Genomic DNA, 18,302 nt, shown 5'->3' on the forward strand with positions numbered 1-18,302 from the left:
CGACGAATCTGACGAAACGTCGTCACTGTTGACATCACTGGTTCGTGCCGTGACGATCCGACGCAAACAAGACAACACCAGTGAAAAACAACCGTACTCAGATCGGTAGAAGAAGACGGCGACGGTAAGGTCGAAAGCCCCCACACGTCCGTACACACACCGAAAACGTGACTAACCCATCGGTATTTCCGCTGACAAAAGATAACCCGACCATACAAATTCGATTTTAATGCTGGCAACCTTGCGAGTCTCGTCATTCATCCAAACAAAGGCCGCGAAAGCAACAAATTTTCTGGGCGATTTTCGCACCCACCCCGTACACTAGTACGCTGTAATCACCGACACGACACTCACCTGTCGCGGTATTTTTCTCTTCACCTCCCACGAACGACCGTCAAGACAATCGGCGATCTCGCGCGAACATCACACACTCGATATTATAATCCTGGGCACAGAAAAAGGTCACCACACAGCTATTCCTCCACTGGTTGTCGAACACGTGTCCAACTCCGAAAAATCACTCCTTTTGTCGACTACTCCTGCGTGGAGTAGCAGCAAGCACTGTGAAAGAATACTCTGCGTGTGACGGAGCACGTTTCCGCCTGATGGCCTCCGACTCCTCCAACACTGAACTGACGTCGGTTCTCCGTGGAACGGACCCGGATCGGCGAGAGAGTCGCTTGTGCGCAACTCCGCCGACACGTGCCGACCTACGTCCCCTCCACGTGTCCGACAAGGACGGACCGAAGACGATCTGCGAGCGTAATCATGGCGGACATCTTGGAAAGTTGCCGAGTCAACTTCGGCGCCTCGCTCGCTTATTATTGGACGCGGTGTACGTTTGCGATTTACGGCGCAATCATAGATAATAGAGGACCATGTGAGACGCAGTTTTTTCCGCATATTGTGGCGCAAAAGCCGCGAGCACCGCGGTGCCACCGACGGGGGAGACAAGGAAACGGTGCGCCAAGGTTGTTGATCCACATGGGACGACGATCATGGATCAACAAACTTGACAAAAAGGATATTTCGGTCTAGCCTTGGAGCCCACATCCTTTGTCCCAAATCGGCGAATTCACGCTCCCGTTTAGATTCCGCGCCGAAGTCTTTATTCTTACCACTGTCGCCACCACCAAACGATTAAACCCCCCTATATAAAAATAACAGTTACACTTACATACAAAATAAAATTATCGCAGGCGAATTTCAAGAGAGCCGCACTGCTCCGAAAGAACGAAACGATATAACTGTCCTCCGTGGAACCCCCGAAGAAACGATAAACAACGTGAAAACCCACCAGACGTCGACTATGTACTTGTTGACTTCCAACACACCACAAAGAAACAAACAGATTATCAACAACAACAAATCCCAGATATGTTTTTTTATCACAACAACGTCAATCGCCAAGCTGTTTAAATAAAAAACGTCGACTGGAATTGTGCTAACGACAGGTGCATCTGATCCTTCGTGCCGGATCGTTGACACTACAGATTAATTACCAACGCACCCAGGTGCTGGCGTTTGAATTTCTATTTTTTTTCTTCAATAATGATACACGTTTGAAAACCCGAACCCCACTTTTATTCCTGGTATCTGTCCATCATTATTTGCATGCTTCACGGCTATTAACTGGCATTACTCATCTCTGCATGGACTTTACCATCATGCGATCACTTACACGACCCAAAAAAAAAATTATTCTGAAACGAAAAGAAAATGTTCTGGTCTCGCACGATTCTCTACGCCTTTTCTCGTCCCTTCATGAAATAATCATAACAAATCCCGCACGGACGGTCACATTACCATCGAAATTATGATTTTCGTTTTGCTTTCCCACCTTTGAAATTCTAACGAGTTCTTTGACATCGCTCCATTAGAATTCTGAAACTATCACAGAGCACACAAGATCAAAAGTTAAACAAACAGAATTGGGTCTATTTACATGTCCATTTGTCACCGCTATTTGCTCAACTTGTCCAAAACGAATCTCGTCACTTACAAAACCTCCAAAACCCGGAAAGCGCAAATATCAATTCGCACTTTTCTGACTAACTATCGACGTCATCACGGTCGGGTACTGACGCATGTCCACGACTGGTAGTACCAGATCTGTTGTTCAAAGTCAAAATTGAATTTTAATTTTATCAATCGTTAACGTGACCAAAACCAAGTCTGTATCAACGCACAAAAGATAATTTACTCCAGTAGTTCCACGCGTCGGTACTACCACCAAATAGACCATCGGGAGCAAGGTCTCGCCGTTGACAAATTACCACACGCTGAGATCCAACCCATAGCCATTACCCAGACGATTACCGACAAAATGAACAACACCGACGCCGATAATTTGTCGATTATTATTGCAAAGCGTTGTTGGTAGACCTGATTATGTTTGCCAGACAAATGACGGTGATTTATAAATCCGGTACACAATGCATCACGGAGCTTTCAAGCAAAGTGCTGTAAAAACTTGATTTAAACGGTCACGCGTGGTATTTGTCATGATCATTGCTCCGGAATTTAGCTACGGAGTAAAAAAATGGCAAAAAAATTGGTTTTGGGGTTCAACTAGTAAACATTTCTAGTTATCTATTACTAACTCTGTTATATAGAGATCAAGTGACTTGGAAGAAGTAAGAACAAGTAAGGTGGTACTTTACATTTACAACAATGGAACGCTTTACAGATATCTCCCTTGATGAAAATGTAAATGTTAGTACTTCCCCAAAACTCATTAGTACAAGCGAGTTGAGATAACGGCTTAATGGAAAATAGATATTTCCAAAAATCTACACAATGGTACCGTACTGGAGGGTTAACGGTTGCACTTAATTTCTACTCAGAACGTATTTAGCTCTAGACTTAAGTACATACTCATTAGTTGCGGTTGAAATATCATAAGATCGACTCTCTAACAATAATATGCCTTTGGTGTGCGTTGTTGCTCCATCTTGTTGCACGTCTTTACCAGTTTTCGACCGGATACAAAATAGTCCGTCACGACTGAGTAATTTCTCCATAAACACTCATGAATTATTGTTTTAATCGCACAACTGGAACGCACAATTACATTCTAATTGGAGCAATTGACAAATCGATTAGCATATCGAACTGGAACGCTCTCCCGCACCAGTTTTTTTTCCCGTTCTTTCTTCGTCCTCCACACATGGACAAGATGGCGAGAGAGATACATTCCGCAGAATATCGTTTTGTTCTGCACGTTTTCTGCGTTCGACCTCGAACGTTTGGCGACCTTCTCCGTCAGCTGATCTGCGCAAAAATCCAAAACTCGAACCGTGCAATTTTACTAATCGGTGTGGCGTATCGTCTCGGTCATCAAGGTCTTCGGATTTTCTTTTGCTTCCTCGGACCCTCATTAATTAAAACACACCAAACAAGAACCGGTGTTTGTCCGTTGCAGGTTATTGCGAAATTTTACGAGCCGCCGTGTTTACGAGACAGAAAAGTTTCACAGGACGTTCTTGAAGAGCCGAAAAATTCGGTCTGGCGATTTTGGAAAAAAAACGAAATAATTTTGTGGCCAAAATAAAAAGTTCAAAGGGAAAAACATCGGCGATCGTTGTGTCCAACAACAATGACAATGCGATTTATTTCGATTCGAATTAATTTTATAACGCGTGGACGAGTCCCCGGGATTCGGGATGTCATGCGGTGTTATTGGCAATTATTCGTCAATTGATTGTTATTTTTTCATTTCCCCAAATCTGCAAAGCAAAGCCGGCAAAGTAAATACAGGTTTTGGAAATGAAGCGGCATGAAAAATCACAGCAAATAAATCTGATTCGTTTACATATACTGGGTGCAGCAAGTTTTACTTCCACCCACAAAATAGCGACCATCAGATCTGGTCCACCTAACTGGTTTAATCATTAAGATTCCTTCGTATCAATAATTCTTAGCTATTTGGTAAAATAATGCTTAGGAAATTGGGTTTCTTCCCACATCTTTTAATTTGAAGGAAAGCTCGATACTGCAATTAATTCATGTTGGCTAACTAACTATCGGGTGTTCATTTAAATTTCTCCTCAAAGTTGACGTTGAAGAGTCGATTGTGAACGCACCACTCGTCCGTCTGCAGAGTAAAAACACAAACAACGCAAAAAGTGAGGTTCAATTTAAACAGCCGATCCGTGATCTGTAATCCGTGGTGCGTTCACAATCGACTCTTCAACACCAACTTTGAGGAGAAATTTAAATGAACACCCGATACAAGCGGCTGCGACGTTCGATTTTTGAAAAAGGGTTTATTTTTAAATAATTAGGTAATTAAAAATTGATTGCCAGGAAAGAACGAATTTCTTGCTCAAAAATATGTATGTTTATTGTCTTAATTAACTAATTTGTTTTTTGTAAAAAGATCTATGGGACAGTGTTTCGATTTTTGAAAAAACAAAAAGGTTTTGTTTTTTTTTATATGTATGTACTTATTATTAAAAAAGAAAACGAAAACCAGACACCCATAGTATCGGGCCTTCAAATAAATGTATATTTAGAGTAGGCGTAGGCGACATTCTAATTCTGTTAACAGTTTAAAGATAATTTTTGTAGGTAACCAATTATTCTTCGGAGTTACACAGGTTTCATAGTAGGCTTTTCCCAATTTCATATTGTCATATTCCGTGGAGGAAGAATAGGGAGAATGCACTACAAAAATTAAAAATATTTTCTAACCTAATTTTATTTCGTTAAATGTCAGACGTTTCTTGTGTCATTTTCTACGCTGGAAAAATATTGCAAACAATTGAATTTCCATAGGTTGCTGTAAATATAAATTTATTTGAAGGCCCGTTACCTTTGAAAGCATAAGTTGGCACAATTTTGGATGATTTATTGATCGTCAATCGTTCATAGCAGGCTACTGACCCTCTCCTGCCTTTCTAGGTAACGAAAGAAATAATTTAGTCACCATTTACAGTTTTAATATTATAATATTCTGACGATTCCTCAGTGTATCAGAAACAAATAAAAGGTTTAGTAAATCATCCTGGCAAAAAAGATTTGAAATATTATGTGTATTTTTGCTAAAAACTGCTTTCGTTTATCAATCGGTATTTTTTTTTAAATCATCCCTGTATGATTTTCAAATAAGCTTATTGCATTCTTTTCATTTTCAATACCACGCGCTAAAGGTTTTGGTAAAAACTATTAATGAATTTGAACTTGAATCTAAAATGTTTTTCGTAATTATGGTGTTGTAGACGTTTTTAACCTTATTCTGGAAATTTTCCAAAATTGCTTGCTGTTAATCTGCAACTTCGTTCTTTGTGCCATTCCGGACTGGTACTTTACCCAAAAGTGATTTTCTCGACATCAGCTAAACTTACTCTAGGAAAGTTAATGTGAAAGTTTACGTTTTGTTTCTTCAAATTCAGCGTCCAGCATTATCTGGTAAATTCATTTCATTTGGAGAATTTTAGGTAGGACATGTAAAACCTAGGTTTCCAAAAGCTCAACTGTTCAATCCCTTATCTCTAAAGAACGGATACTTTCTTACCTGGGTGTAGCAGTAGAAAACGATATTTGGAACTCATTATAAAATAAGCCGATTGCTTCTTACAATGGTTTGTGGCTTGTCGTAAATACTACCTGATTTTGGTCGCTTGAAAAAAACTGCAGAAGTGGGTTATCAAATCTGGACCGCAGTAAGAAATGTGTTAAATACGGCCCATTTCTGAACCTTCAATAATTTGAGTAATTTATGATGGCCGACAGCAATGGGCTGTCCCAACCGTTCCAACCCTCATAAAACTATTAGTACGTTATAAAAACCTGCAGAAGTCGTTCCAAATATCGTTTGCTACTATACAGGGTGGTCCAACACTTACCATTTTTGCGATTACGCGGTTTCTAATTATCGAAAAAAATTTACGCTTGGCTAGGAAAAGACACACATTATGGAGCTATAAGCCTGTCCCATTATTTTATTTATTATCAATTGGGTTTCGCGTCAAGAGGCGATAAAGTGAAATTAATCAAAATTCAAAAAAAAAATTGTAATCTAAATAGGTTCAAACTAATACAGAAAACAGAAATCTGAAAATAAAAAAAATTAAAACGCATCACATTGCCGGTTTATTTGCAATTAAAGAAGGTGCCGCAAAACTGACAGGAATTTATGACGCAGTTACACTAATCACAAACCAAACCAGAAGTAAGATTTACAATACCCCATCGCCAAACTGCAGGTACTTAGCCTGTCAGGGCCGAACTCGACTATTTTACGCCTAGCAATTTCGGCAAACATTCTGAAGAAATTTTCAAATAAATTACGTAATGAAGTTGAAATTATTCAATATTCAGTTTTCTAAAATATCTATTTTTCATTTAAAGAAAAATCCTTTACTTGCTGCGAATCGTTTCTATCATAAACTGGAATTTCACCAGTACTGACCTGAAAAATGGTTTCGGGGGAGCCGACAGCCCTGCGTCAAAAAGATTTATTGGGGGGCCATCACATTACGAGCTGTCCTATTCAGCTCTACCATAAACGGTCTTGGATTCCAGCTTTTTTTAACTTGATATTTGATCGCAATTTTCACTATTACCTAATTATAATTCAAAGTCGGAAGTGGATCAATCAAAAAGGTGAGGAGTTCTGTAACTAGTAGAGAAAAAAAAAAAGCTTTCAATATTTGGACCAATTTGATATTAAATCGCTATAAAGTCAGCTCCATCACAAAAATTTAATTGAAAAAAATTGATCATGCTCAATCATAGAATATTAATTGTAGATTGTGCCTACCGAGTTTCAGAATTTTTGGTCAATTATTAAACGTGTAATCGCAAAAATGGTAAGTGTTGGACCACCCTGTATAGTAAATACTATATCCTGGAATCGGACTCGCAATAAGTTCTAAATAAGAAGCTTCAGTTACGTGAATCATCATTTTGTTGATAAATCATACTGTTTTGTCATAAAGTCATTTAAATGGTTTGCAATAATTTAATAAACTAATTGAATTTTTGTAATTTTGATTGCAGAATCAAATACATACACCACTAGTGGAGGATTCACACTGCTTAAAATTTTATAAATAAACATATCCTATTAGAAAAATCACAAAAACTGCGTTTGTATTTACGATAAATTACAAGAAAAAAAAAGATCTGCTTTATCATTACATTAGTATATTTCAAACCAAGGTAAGAAAGTGGTTTCTTGCAGACCGCAGGCAAAGATTATAAACCGAGTCGTAGACGAGGTTTGTAAGTGCCTAAGGTCTGCAAGGACACTTTCTTAACAAGGTTTGAATACAATTTTTTTCCCTACCGGCACAACTTTGTTGAAAAAAGTCAAAAAAGATGGTTATATTCGTGATTAAAACGAAAATTTTGAGAATTGAATAGTAGGCTGTGTTATTTGTTTAATTAACTTGTCATCGCATTTGAAGATTTGAGGTTTGTTCGAAAATTTGATATAAACAGGGTAAAGTAATCTACCTACCTAGCTTATCTGTTTATTTTCCAGATTATATAATTGACCCACCAACTTACTTCATTGAATTGACTTTCATTTATCAATAACTTATTTCACTTTTGACACTTTTGACATTTGTATTTTGGTACAGTTTTACCATAAACATTTCATGATTAACTTTCTTACCTTAGCGAGAAAGTTGAATTTTCTCACCTCAAATGAGGTATCCACAGCCTACATTTCTAACCGGTAGGGAGAAAAATTATGTGTACCAATTTTGGTAAATTTTGTTTAATCAGAAGTCATGATTTGGAGGATGAAAATAAAACTTGCCGCACGCTGTACTATCTCTCATCAAACAAGATTACATGGCGCCTATAAACTATATTGTTCTTTATTGACGAATCAAAGCGTTTATGAGGGCCATGTAACCTCATTTGATGACGAATACTATACATGCTACCAAACGTACTTTGGCTTTAGTTTTGGTACTTCTTGCAAAGTACACGTTTGCCAACACTTTAGATTTTCATTCTGGACTTGAAATCAAAATTCTCAAGGTCGCTAAACTAGACCTTCGCTATTTACTATTCTGACAATAAAATTAGAAGTTTTGTACAAAATGTGACCCTTTACGAATCACCAAATTTTTACATTTGTACGAGGGTCATTTGAAAAGTTCGCATCTGGCATATCGATAGACGTCTGCGCTGTCCACAATTCTTATCGCGTTTTAACGCCACATCTGTCATGGGAACAGCTGCGAAATATCAAGTGGATCTGTCAAGTAGTTCTTCGTGTACAGCTTTTTAAACACAGTATAAAATTGAACATCATCCACTGACATACATATTTTTTTCTTAAAAAAAGGTTTCATGCCAACGGAAATTCGTAACGAGATGAAGTGTACAGATGGGACTTTCACAATTTACAAAACAAAAAGAACAAAAAAAAAAAAACACCAAAACAAGAAATAGAAAAACATTGAGTTAAATCCTTTTTTTTTTAATTTTATCTCAACTCTGTCGTACAGAAAGAAACTTGAACTCCATGATGGTCGTACCAACAGTACTACGACACCGAAAATCATCAAAAATCTGCAAGATTTTGTCTTGAGGAATTGCCGATTAAAGGTTTCTTCAAGTAGTACTGATAGTACTGATTTTTGTTTGTTGATTTGTAACCACTGTTGAACCTTGGGTCCACCACTAGGTATATGCCAGAAAGAAAACAACAAGCAAAGAAATGGAAACTTCCTGATTCTCTGCCACCAACGATGATAAAATTGGTTTTGTTTGTAGAAAAGGTTATGCCTTCACTATTCTGGAATATTGTTGATCAATTATCTTTTCATAGGTCAAACTGTCAATGGCGAGGGGAAAGTACCACGGTTCCCTTTTCTACCGACTGAATCGAAAAATTCATGAAAAAAAAACTGATCTCACAAAGAAAGAAACTCCTTTGCCTAAAGGTGCAAACGAGTGTGGTTCCCATGGCTGAAGGGAACCACCATTTGGTGTCAAATTCCCCTTATTCACCTGATTTATCCCCGCCTGACAGAACTCGAAGCTGCATCGAACAGCTATTTTGACGACCAGATTTCCTAGACAAAGACAATTACGCAGTTTTAAAAACAAAAATGCAGTCTTTCACTTTCACGACTCGAGCTTTCCAAACGACCCTCAGAAAATTTGAATAATACGATTCTCTGCCTCATTGAGACGCACCAGCTCCTTTTAAAGATTTCCCTGCGACCCTCCTCTAACTGTGAAGCCGCGAAATTACCGTTTGAAAATTCCCATGAAAAATGAAATTTCCGGTAAGACCTCTGTGATAAACGATCATTCTAAAATCGCTCCTTCGCACACGTTCCGGATATAACGTCACGTTTTAATCTACTCTTATCACGTAGCCCGTCCACTGAACCAAGACAACCATTACGAAAGTATCTGATAAGAAAACGTGTGCATCTCGACGGACTTTCTGCACACGGCTTTTCGACGTTGAACAGTCGCAGAATCGAAACCGGCGAAGGAGTCGAATTTCGGTCACAAACTCGTGGCGTGCACGCAGATAACGCTCGTGATGGCCTCTTATCGATAAAAAAAAAAGTAATGATTCATTACGAAAATGCGTATTAACATCGACGACCAACCGGAGCGAGCGGGCCCGTTCGGGGAAAGTTGATAAACAAAAATAACCCTGAAACGTTGACTTTCACTCATTTTTATTTCTGATATGCCATAACAATAAAACAATGGCGGTGTGATCGATACTGTGTCGAATTTTTTTGGTCGGTCGTAAATCATCGAATTTTTGATACCTTCACGGCCGCAGGAAGCGCACCTCGTCGCTCCATTCGGGACCGCCGTCCGGAAAATTAATTATTGTTTAGTGCAAAATTTCATTGTTCCGAGACGAGTCAGACAGTCTTTGACCTTTACGCCTTTTCTGGCCGGCACGAGTATTAAATTTAAACCCGACGAGTGCAATCTTGCACTCACGCACGAACACGACACCTTCGGTGCATTCATTTTCCGCGACGTCACCGCGGAAAACCCGCCACCCCTTCCAGCCAAAATCAAAAACGACCCCTCCGCGCCGGCCGGACTAACGATTTTATAAATAGCCCGCGAATATTTATACGTACGGCGGAACCGGGAGCGCTTTGTCCCCTGCGCCTCCTCCTCCTGTTTTGTGCGTCTCTATCCCGAAAATCGCACACGCACGATCCCGAGGATCGGGTGAAATGGACGGCGCCACCCCGCTCGGTCGACTAACGAGATGCGCCTGACGAGGGTGAAATCGTAATAAAAAAATTCACCCCAAACCGAGGCGAGCGACGGCGGGTTGTTGACCCCGGCAGATTCACGTGGGGGACCTCGCCGGTCCGAATAAGAGGCCGCGCCTTCCCCTCCGGGAGACGGAAAGAATAATGCTGACGTCGCGGTGCAACAACTCACGCGACCTTGTTCGCCCCAATTATTCGACAGGTCCGGCTTCGTCTGCTTTTGTAAGGCTTTCCAGACAAATTAATCGAGTCTTCGGGGTGGATCGAAGAGCTTGACTTATAACGAGAAGAAAACAAAGATGACTCATGAATTTCACCAGTTTTCCAAATTGTTTCGCAGCTTACTTTTTCACTTCAATAACAAAAACCTATCCCAGTATTGTGCAAATTTTTTTTAATCCAACAACACCCCATATACAGGGCTTTCATAAATGATTCGTGTCCCCATTCTAATATATAGTCACAGCACACCTGATGCATGAAATCATTTATGAAAGCCCTGTATAATAGGACAATAACTATGGTGATTTTAAGCAAATAAACTGGCATATAAGTCACCAGTGATCTAAAAACCACTTAAAAACAATGAAATATTTTTGTGACAGATTTTTGCTTTTGTTTAAACACAATTTTTTGCTATGATGCTCGCATCGTCGACCAAATTAATTTGTCAAATAAAAATGTCATAATTGCCATCATTTTGAACGATATTCTGGAGCTGTTGGATAAAGTTAAGTATGACACACGTGTGTTAGCAGCTATTACATAAGTCACTTGAAAAATCCAAAATAGGTACATACTCGTTTTCAACTCGTGATTTACCTGTTTTTTCGCGTGACTTATATGCCTTCTAACACACTAGTACCATAAATAACTGTTACATTCAAAAATACGCTTTTTTATCCTTGAGGAATGTAATTTAAACTAAAATAAAAACTGATTTTTTCTAGCAAACTTGTTTTGTCTCTTCATTATCTCCTTTTTGAAACATCCGTTTTCCACTTTGCCATTTAGTCATTTTTCAACTGATAATAGAGCTTATCACATTGTTGATAAGCGGTGGTTCCATTTTATCGACATTCAGAAATGACTTTTTGTACTCATAGCTTCAAAATAGGTATTTCCCGGTTGTTCTCGAAATGCGTGAAAACGTTTTTCCCGCACACCGATGTTTTTTTATTTTGGAACAGAAACTAGGGCAAATTGCTTTGTAAGGTTGGTATTAATTGACGTATGACAGACGGAAACGCCAATTCACTTTAAACAAGATGGGCGTTTAATTTTTATTAATCGTTTATCAATTACGGAATCAGCAAATAAGGCAATATCGAATTTGATTCCCTAATTTCAGGTGACGTCAAAATACTTTCGTCGGAGTCATTTTGACAAAATTGTACAAGAAACAGAAAAATGGCAGAAAAAATTATTGTCCATGAATGAACCAACACCACCGACGCTTTGCATTTTAATAATCTAGTAATCGGGGCGGAAAGTGCTCTACCAACTCAATAGTAAAAAAGTTACTAATGTTAAATTACATATTTACTTTTTTTATTTTATTTTTAAATATCTTTGAATTATTCACTACAAATAGTTACTTATTTAACGAGTTCGTGTGTAATTTTGTTTTTTTTAAGGTCCACGAGTGCCAAAAAAAGCCCAAATTGCACAAGAATGAGTTGAATACAACGTTTTTTTGTTCGACGAGCCCCTTAAAGGCTCCAAATCGCTAAAATTCTTTAAAATTAGCTTGACGTTTCGTTTTGACAAGTTGTCAAATTTATCAAAATCCGTTCACACAGGAGAAAATTCTCAAATTCTGACAGTGTCGAACAAAAAAATTATTATACAGGATGATTCAAATTTTTCCGTCCAATCGAAAACACCTACTTCTAATCGATTTCTCAAAAAATTCACGAATGATTGTTCATCCCTGTAGAATATTAATGAAACAGGTAAATATTTCATTTTAATTCAATAACCACTACATTAACTTACATATTTTTTTACTGAGTCCTTTGAAACATTTAGAAAAAATTTGGTGTCATTGAAATCATGAAAACATCATCGATTTTTGAAATAAATGGAATTTGCTATTAAAGTGCAGATTTTGGCTATAATTTATTATTAAATTGGGCGGTCACTTCCACAAAACAGGTTGGCATGGGTTGTTTATGGTACCCTTTAGGGACTTAAGAATTACAAGAAAAGTTGTCCACAGATGTTTGTTGGTTGTTTACCAACAATGAGGTATTTATTTATGACACTGTAGTTGTAAATCTTGGTAATTTTTCGCTGTTAATGTTAAAATTGGAATAATTCAAAAACCAATACTTATGATTTATGAATCACCCTGTACCTAACTTGTGCGGGAAGAAATTTTCCGCATACGTTAGATAAATATGTAACTACATATTTCAGTTACGTACTTTCGTTTACCAAAACCAAAGTTTTCCAAATTGTTTCACAGCTTAGTTTTTCACCTCAATAAAAAATACACCACTATTTCAAAAACATTTACATATTTCTGTTTTTTTTTTTTTAATTCAGGAGACCCTTTTCACCTTTGTGCAATGCAATTTAAATTTTCCCAAAAATAAAAAGTACATTTTCCTTGCGAACTTATTTAGTCTCTTCATTGTCCACTTTTTTAAACATCCGTTTTCCACTTTACTAGATTAATCATTTTTCAACTGATAATAGAGTTTATCACAATATGCTGATAAAGCGGTGGCTCCATTTTATCGACGTTCAGAAATGACTTCAATTACGTACTTTTGGTTTACCAAAAGAATTGGTTTCAAGTGGAAAGTTGTGCAATGCCGCAAAAAGATCTTATCAATATAATAAAAAAATTAGTAGCTAACAAATAGTGAAATAGTCCGGAATTACTACGGTGTTGTTAAAAATGTTTTCTTTAGATCTCCCGCATTGATTTTTAAGCACACTTCAATATCTCGACGCCATTTCGGCTCATGAAAAATTAGGTAATTGTTCACTTTAGCTACTTCTGGAATTTTCGCGTTTTTTCTGGCTAGACAGCCTCAGGACGTGCTCCTACATCGTTTCCCACCAGTCAAACCTTGTGCAAATCAAAATTTTCCTTACCCTTTAATTATACTAAGACTTGGCGCGACCTTGAAACACAACAGGAGAGAAAAAAAAGGCATTTGCACAAGGTTTGAATGGTGGGAAACGATCTAGGAGGACGTCCTGAGGCTGTCTAGCAAGAAAAAACGCGAAAATTCCAGAAGTAGTTAAAGTGAACAATTACCAAAAATTATTCTATAGTCGAGTCGCCGAACAGATACAAAGCAATTAGACAAACACAAATTTAGGGAAAGACTGTTTTGAGATATAATTTAGCGAAAAATCTAAACAATAAAGGGAAACAAAAAAAAATGAAAACGTATTCAAAGCGAGGGTCACTATTAAAACATACTGCTGACGTATCTACACTACTAATACACATATATATCCAGCGACTTGACTATAGTGTTTCCTGTTTCGAAGAACGATAATAATAAATTCGAATTATCTAACTACAGAGATATGGCCATTACGGCAAAGTTTTGTAAAGTAGTGATTCTTTATAGCTTCACGTCCAATTAGCTTTCAAAAACATCTGTCCATCAACAAGGCTTTGTGGTCTGAAGTCAACGGTTACCAAGCGTCTTTGTTTAAAGAAATAACTTTGTAAAAATGTCACCAGACAAGGACAAGTCGATGTGGTTTAGATTATTTTTCAATTGTCTGTTGGCGACTTTCGTAAGGGAAGTGAGGCATGACCGCGAAATGTAATCATTTTGCACCCTCTAACACAGTTTATGCAGTTGTACGATCGAAAATCGACGAAATATTTTATTACATACAAATTTCCATCGAAAAAAGGTTAATTTTTTGATTTTGTCTTCTAAAATGTATTTATGCTTTCGATGGAACCACTTACCAAGATAGAAATCCCATTCCTTCTGAGTTACTTTTTGGAAAAGAGATTGTTACAACCTTCAATTGCCTAACCGAAACTTGAATCATAAACTTTGAGGGTCATTTTTAATCTAGGGATCCAAAAAGCAATCATCAGGTGTCAGATCAAGAAGATAATGTGGATGTTCTAATGCCATAAAAGGTATTTGATTGTGCAATATAGGATTAAGCGTTATCTTGATGTAAAACTATCTTACGCATTGATAACAGCCAAAATGGAAGCTGCAAAGCTTCCGAATTCTCAGAAACAGAAAACAGTCATCTCGTCCCTACCTGGATTGCCAAATCTTGACTGGGTTTGTTAAAAACTGATTTAGAGGTATTTTTAAAGAGTTTTCTTTGTACCATTCGAAGTGTTGTTAATTTTGGGCCTCTGTTAAATCACAACACATTTTTTAACGTCTAAATGATCACGCAAGATGTTGTTTACAGCGGTCACCAAGTGATACATTAGTTTGCAGCCATTTTTATACAACTAATGGATACACCTGAAAAGTTTCAATCGTTTTCAGGAATCCCGCAAGGTTCTCTGTTTGGTCCACTCTTTTTAAAACACTTAATACAGACGTAACCAACCTTCTACATGTCGATGATTTTAACCAAGTTGTTTCATCAAACTACATCAAGTAGTGATTACAAACAATTACTGACTGCCTTGGGTAGTACTAATGAATAATAATCTTCCATTAGATACTACCACACTCGACAATGACGCTCTCAAGGAAAACGAATCGTGAGAGATTTGATTAAACAATTCGAAACCAGATTCGTCACAGACCAGAATACTCTTTAGATTTTGTAGTGACATTTTGTTAAAAAAAAATACATTCAGAGACAAGCGTGGTTAAAATTATGTGACACGATTGAAAATTACTCTCGCATGGAACACTTCATTGATATTTTTGCTGGCACCTGTAATAACATAAAATATTTCTAACGGCAACTAATTAGTAGTTGTCTGTATAATTTGTGGGGGAAATAACTTCTGTTATTTTCCCTTTTCCCCCGAAAACGATTTAAAAGTTTTATCAGACATTTCGATAGCACGTGGAGGAGTATTCCGCCTAATCATTTATCGAGCGACTATTCAAAAAACGTTTATTTTTTGTAGAGAAGATTTTCTACGAACCGACACTTTCTCTCTACACAAAACCCAACATTACTCAACATGCTCGAAAATAAATGAAAATCGTATTGCACCAGTGCTGATAAATTAGATAAACTTTGCAACCACGTGGCCCCTTCATTATACGTTTTAATTTCGCAGTGTGCGCATTTATCGTTCCATAAATCACGTGGGAACCTCGCTTATCAAAACTACCAATTCCAAAGGAAAAGTCGGATCCGTCCGGAAAAACTTAACACCTGATCTGATTTTTGTGGAAACGCATTTCGACGAAGGTGGGGTTGCGTGTGCGAATCGATAGAAGACGAACGCACTGTCACGAGGAACAGACGGTGCGTTGCAGGACCGTATAGGCGGAATCGATAGGCTCGCGTTGCTGCCGCCCCCATAGGCGGAGGCGGTTTCACTCTCTGCCATCGGCTTTAAAGGGGATGGAACGGCGCCGGTATCGATCGGCATGGGGTTGGCAACGGTCCCCCCGCCGGCCCCACACAACCACCGGTGAGTGCATAATTTAATGCCGAAAGACTAGACTCGGGGAAGGGTTGGGAAACTTAATTCGGTCAAACGTGTGTTCGCACAGGGGTGGCGGCGATCCGCGACACTTACCATACTAGCTGATGCAGCAAACGAAACGGTTGACGGGCCTCAGAAGTGACAGATGACGAAGTACATTGGATGTTGAAGGATCACTGCACCTGCAACACAGAAAAAACGAAATCATTACTCGGTTTTTCTTGAAAGTGAAAACGACAAAAAATGCACCACACTATTTGGTTTGTGGTGGTTTTGACGTCACACTGATAACGTCGGTTCTAAAGCAGGTCTCGATTCCTTGTTTCTATCCACATTTTTCATTTTTGTTTTCCCTTCACTTTAATGTAAATTTGACGCGAGCTTAACTGAACCATTAGTCGAAAATATTCACAGCAATTAATGTCGACTTCTTGGAGCAAAAACAAACCAGAATTCCACATTTCATGCAAATACAACTTTCAAATTTTATTTTTTGAATAATGTTACATAAATTCTCGGGTGAAAATGAAACGGCACATTCAATTAAGAGTGTTTCCGCGAAGCAGACCAGACTGTATTTTGCAAAAATCACGCATCTTGACGTTCTAAATTAAGTGATTTTACGGAGCGCCAACGGCAAAATGATGAACTAATCGGATCACCACACTAGGTCAAGTGTTTTTCAAGTCATGCTAAAATCAAAACGAATCACAATAAAAGCAAAAACACAAGAGAAATTCTTGCAACAAATCAAAACTGAAACTAAACAGGGGTGCTGTTGTCACGTGACGAGGACAAACTGTCAAAATGACATTGCAAATTTGACATTTTGACAGCAAGTGACCAGTTTAGATGGATCCTGTCATTTCGCAGCGCTACCAACTGATAAATCACAATAAAACAATTTTTTTCTTTATTAGAACAACTTATTCGAAGACAGTGGGCAGTTATTTTGCTGATTTTGAAGTGTACTGAAAAAAATCAATGGACAGGATGTGTTCATAAATTAATATTCTGAGTAGAGCTAGAATAAATACTTAATTTAAAGCGTTGGTCTGGTTATTTTAAATGCACCACACATTGTAGCTTCAAATCGACTTTCAAATGTTAAATCTTGTAGTATGACACAAACAGATTGGATTTTTGCCAAATGGTCCAAAATATAAACAGTGTTCAGCTCCAACAGACAGCAAAAAATTGTTCTTCTAACGTCAGATCATCTTGAGATGTGGTAAAAAAATGGTGAATGTAAAGCAAACAATAACCATGATCTACGAGTATGTCCCAATAACCCTCATGGTTACGATTTTCTATTGTATTCAGATTTTGTGGCCACCGGAACCGTAAAATGGCTTGAAGTCCTCGATAAGGAGGTTTAATTTGGCGATTTGGCAACTCTGTCCTACTGACATTGCCAGTGCAAATAAAAAATGTACAAGTACTGCCAATTTGTATTTAAAAATCAATCAGGACTGCCAAACTGCGTTTGTCGAGACTTCACGGCCTCCGTCGAGGCCCTTCAATGCGTTTTACGACGTTTTTACGACGTATTTAAACTTGAATGTGATGGTAAAACAAGTACGAGAGGGAAATGGCGATCGTTGGTAAAAAATATTTTCAAAAAACTGCGTGAAAACAAGTCGAGTCGATAAATATTAAATATGTTTTTGCGAATAGCGCAGATTGTCCAGGAAGTGATAAGATTTGCGAAAACATCCTTGGGGGAAATTGATGGGATGCCAAGAATCAGCAACAACAAATAAACAGAAATAGAGGAGAAGTGCAAAGGAGGTGCAAGCTGTCATGTGCCCCAAGCCCGCAAAAATCAAGTGGGTATGTTGTGGGTTAAGGTGCGTAGAAAAAAAACAAACGCGTTGCGTAAGAAACGAAAATCTCACACGAATTTCCCGACGCTCTCTTTACTTCCGACGAAAAAAGCCGCAACTCGACCTAAAAACGTTTCGACACACAACAACTTTCCACCAGAATTTCGAAAGTATCTTTCAATAACAATGAAGCAGAAAGTAACTGTACCAAGGAAAATGGCGACACACAATTATCGATGCTCCGACCAACATATTGTGCGTTTTCCTCGACGAAAAACCACCAAACGACGCGAGTGTATTATCTGTACCTTGTCGATTCGATTAACAACAAATCGTACTTACATAAATGTAATTTTAGGCCAAAATAATCCAAAAAAAACTGAACGATGACAGGGCAATCCACATCAACTACACAATTGATAAAATTGTAGACTGGTGCGGACACGTGACCAGCACCGAGCGACGCTATTGGGTAAGGGTTCGGCGAGCGAGTGGCGCTAGTGGCGCCACCGAAATGGATTTTTCCGGGAATTAATCGTTCGAAGGGAAATTATCCAACTCCAAATTTGAATATCGGAAATTCTGACCCTCGAAGATTGTCCCGTAATTGGAAAC

The 18,302-nt window shown here is 38.2% G+C and overlaps 1 protein-coding gene across 3 annotated transcripts in view; it reads right to left on the reverse strand.

Annotated features, from left to right (window-relative positions):
* The window catches only part of drn (doctor no), a 36,330-nt gene extending 18,164 nt beyond the window's left edge, over nt 1–18,166 (reverse strand). The window contains exons 1-2 of one of the 3 annotated variants that reach the window (XM_069055834.1): nt 18,030–18,166; nt 15,955–16,043 (exon numbers count right to left, since the gene is read on the reverse strand). The gene's annotated coding sequence lies outside the window, so the exon portion shown is untranslated. Of the gene's footprint in view, nt 1–354; nt 650–1,177; nt 1,201–15,954; nt 16,044–18,029 lie in introns of those variants that run through there. The other 2 variants (XM_069055836.1, XM_069055835.1) reach the window with 2 other exon arrangements.
* Nucleotides 18,167–18,302: the final 136 nt, after the last annotated feature.

This window comes from Tenebrio molitor, chromosome 8 (genome assembly GCF_963966145.1).
Source record: "Tenebrio molitor chromosome 8, icTenMoli1.1, whole genome shotgun sequence".
Lineage (NCBI taxonomy): Eukaryota > Metazoa > Arthropoda > Insecta > Coleoptera > Tenebrionidae > Tenebrio > Tenebrio molitor.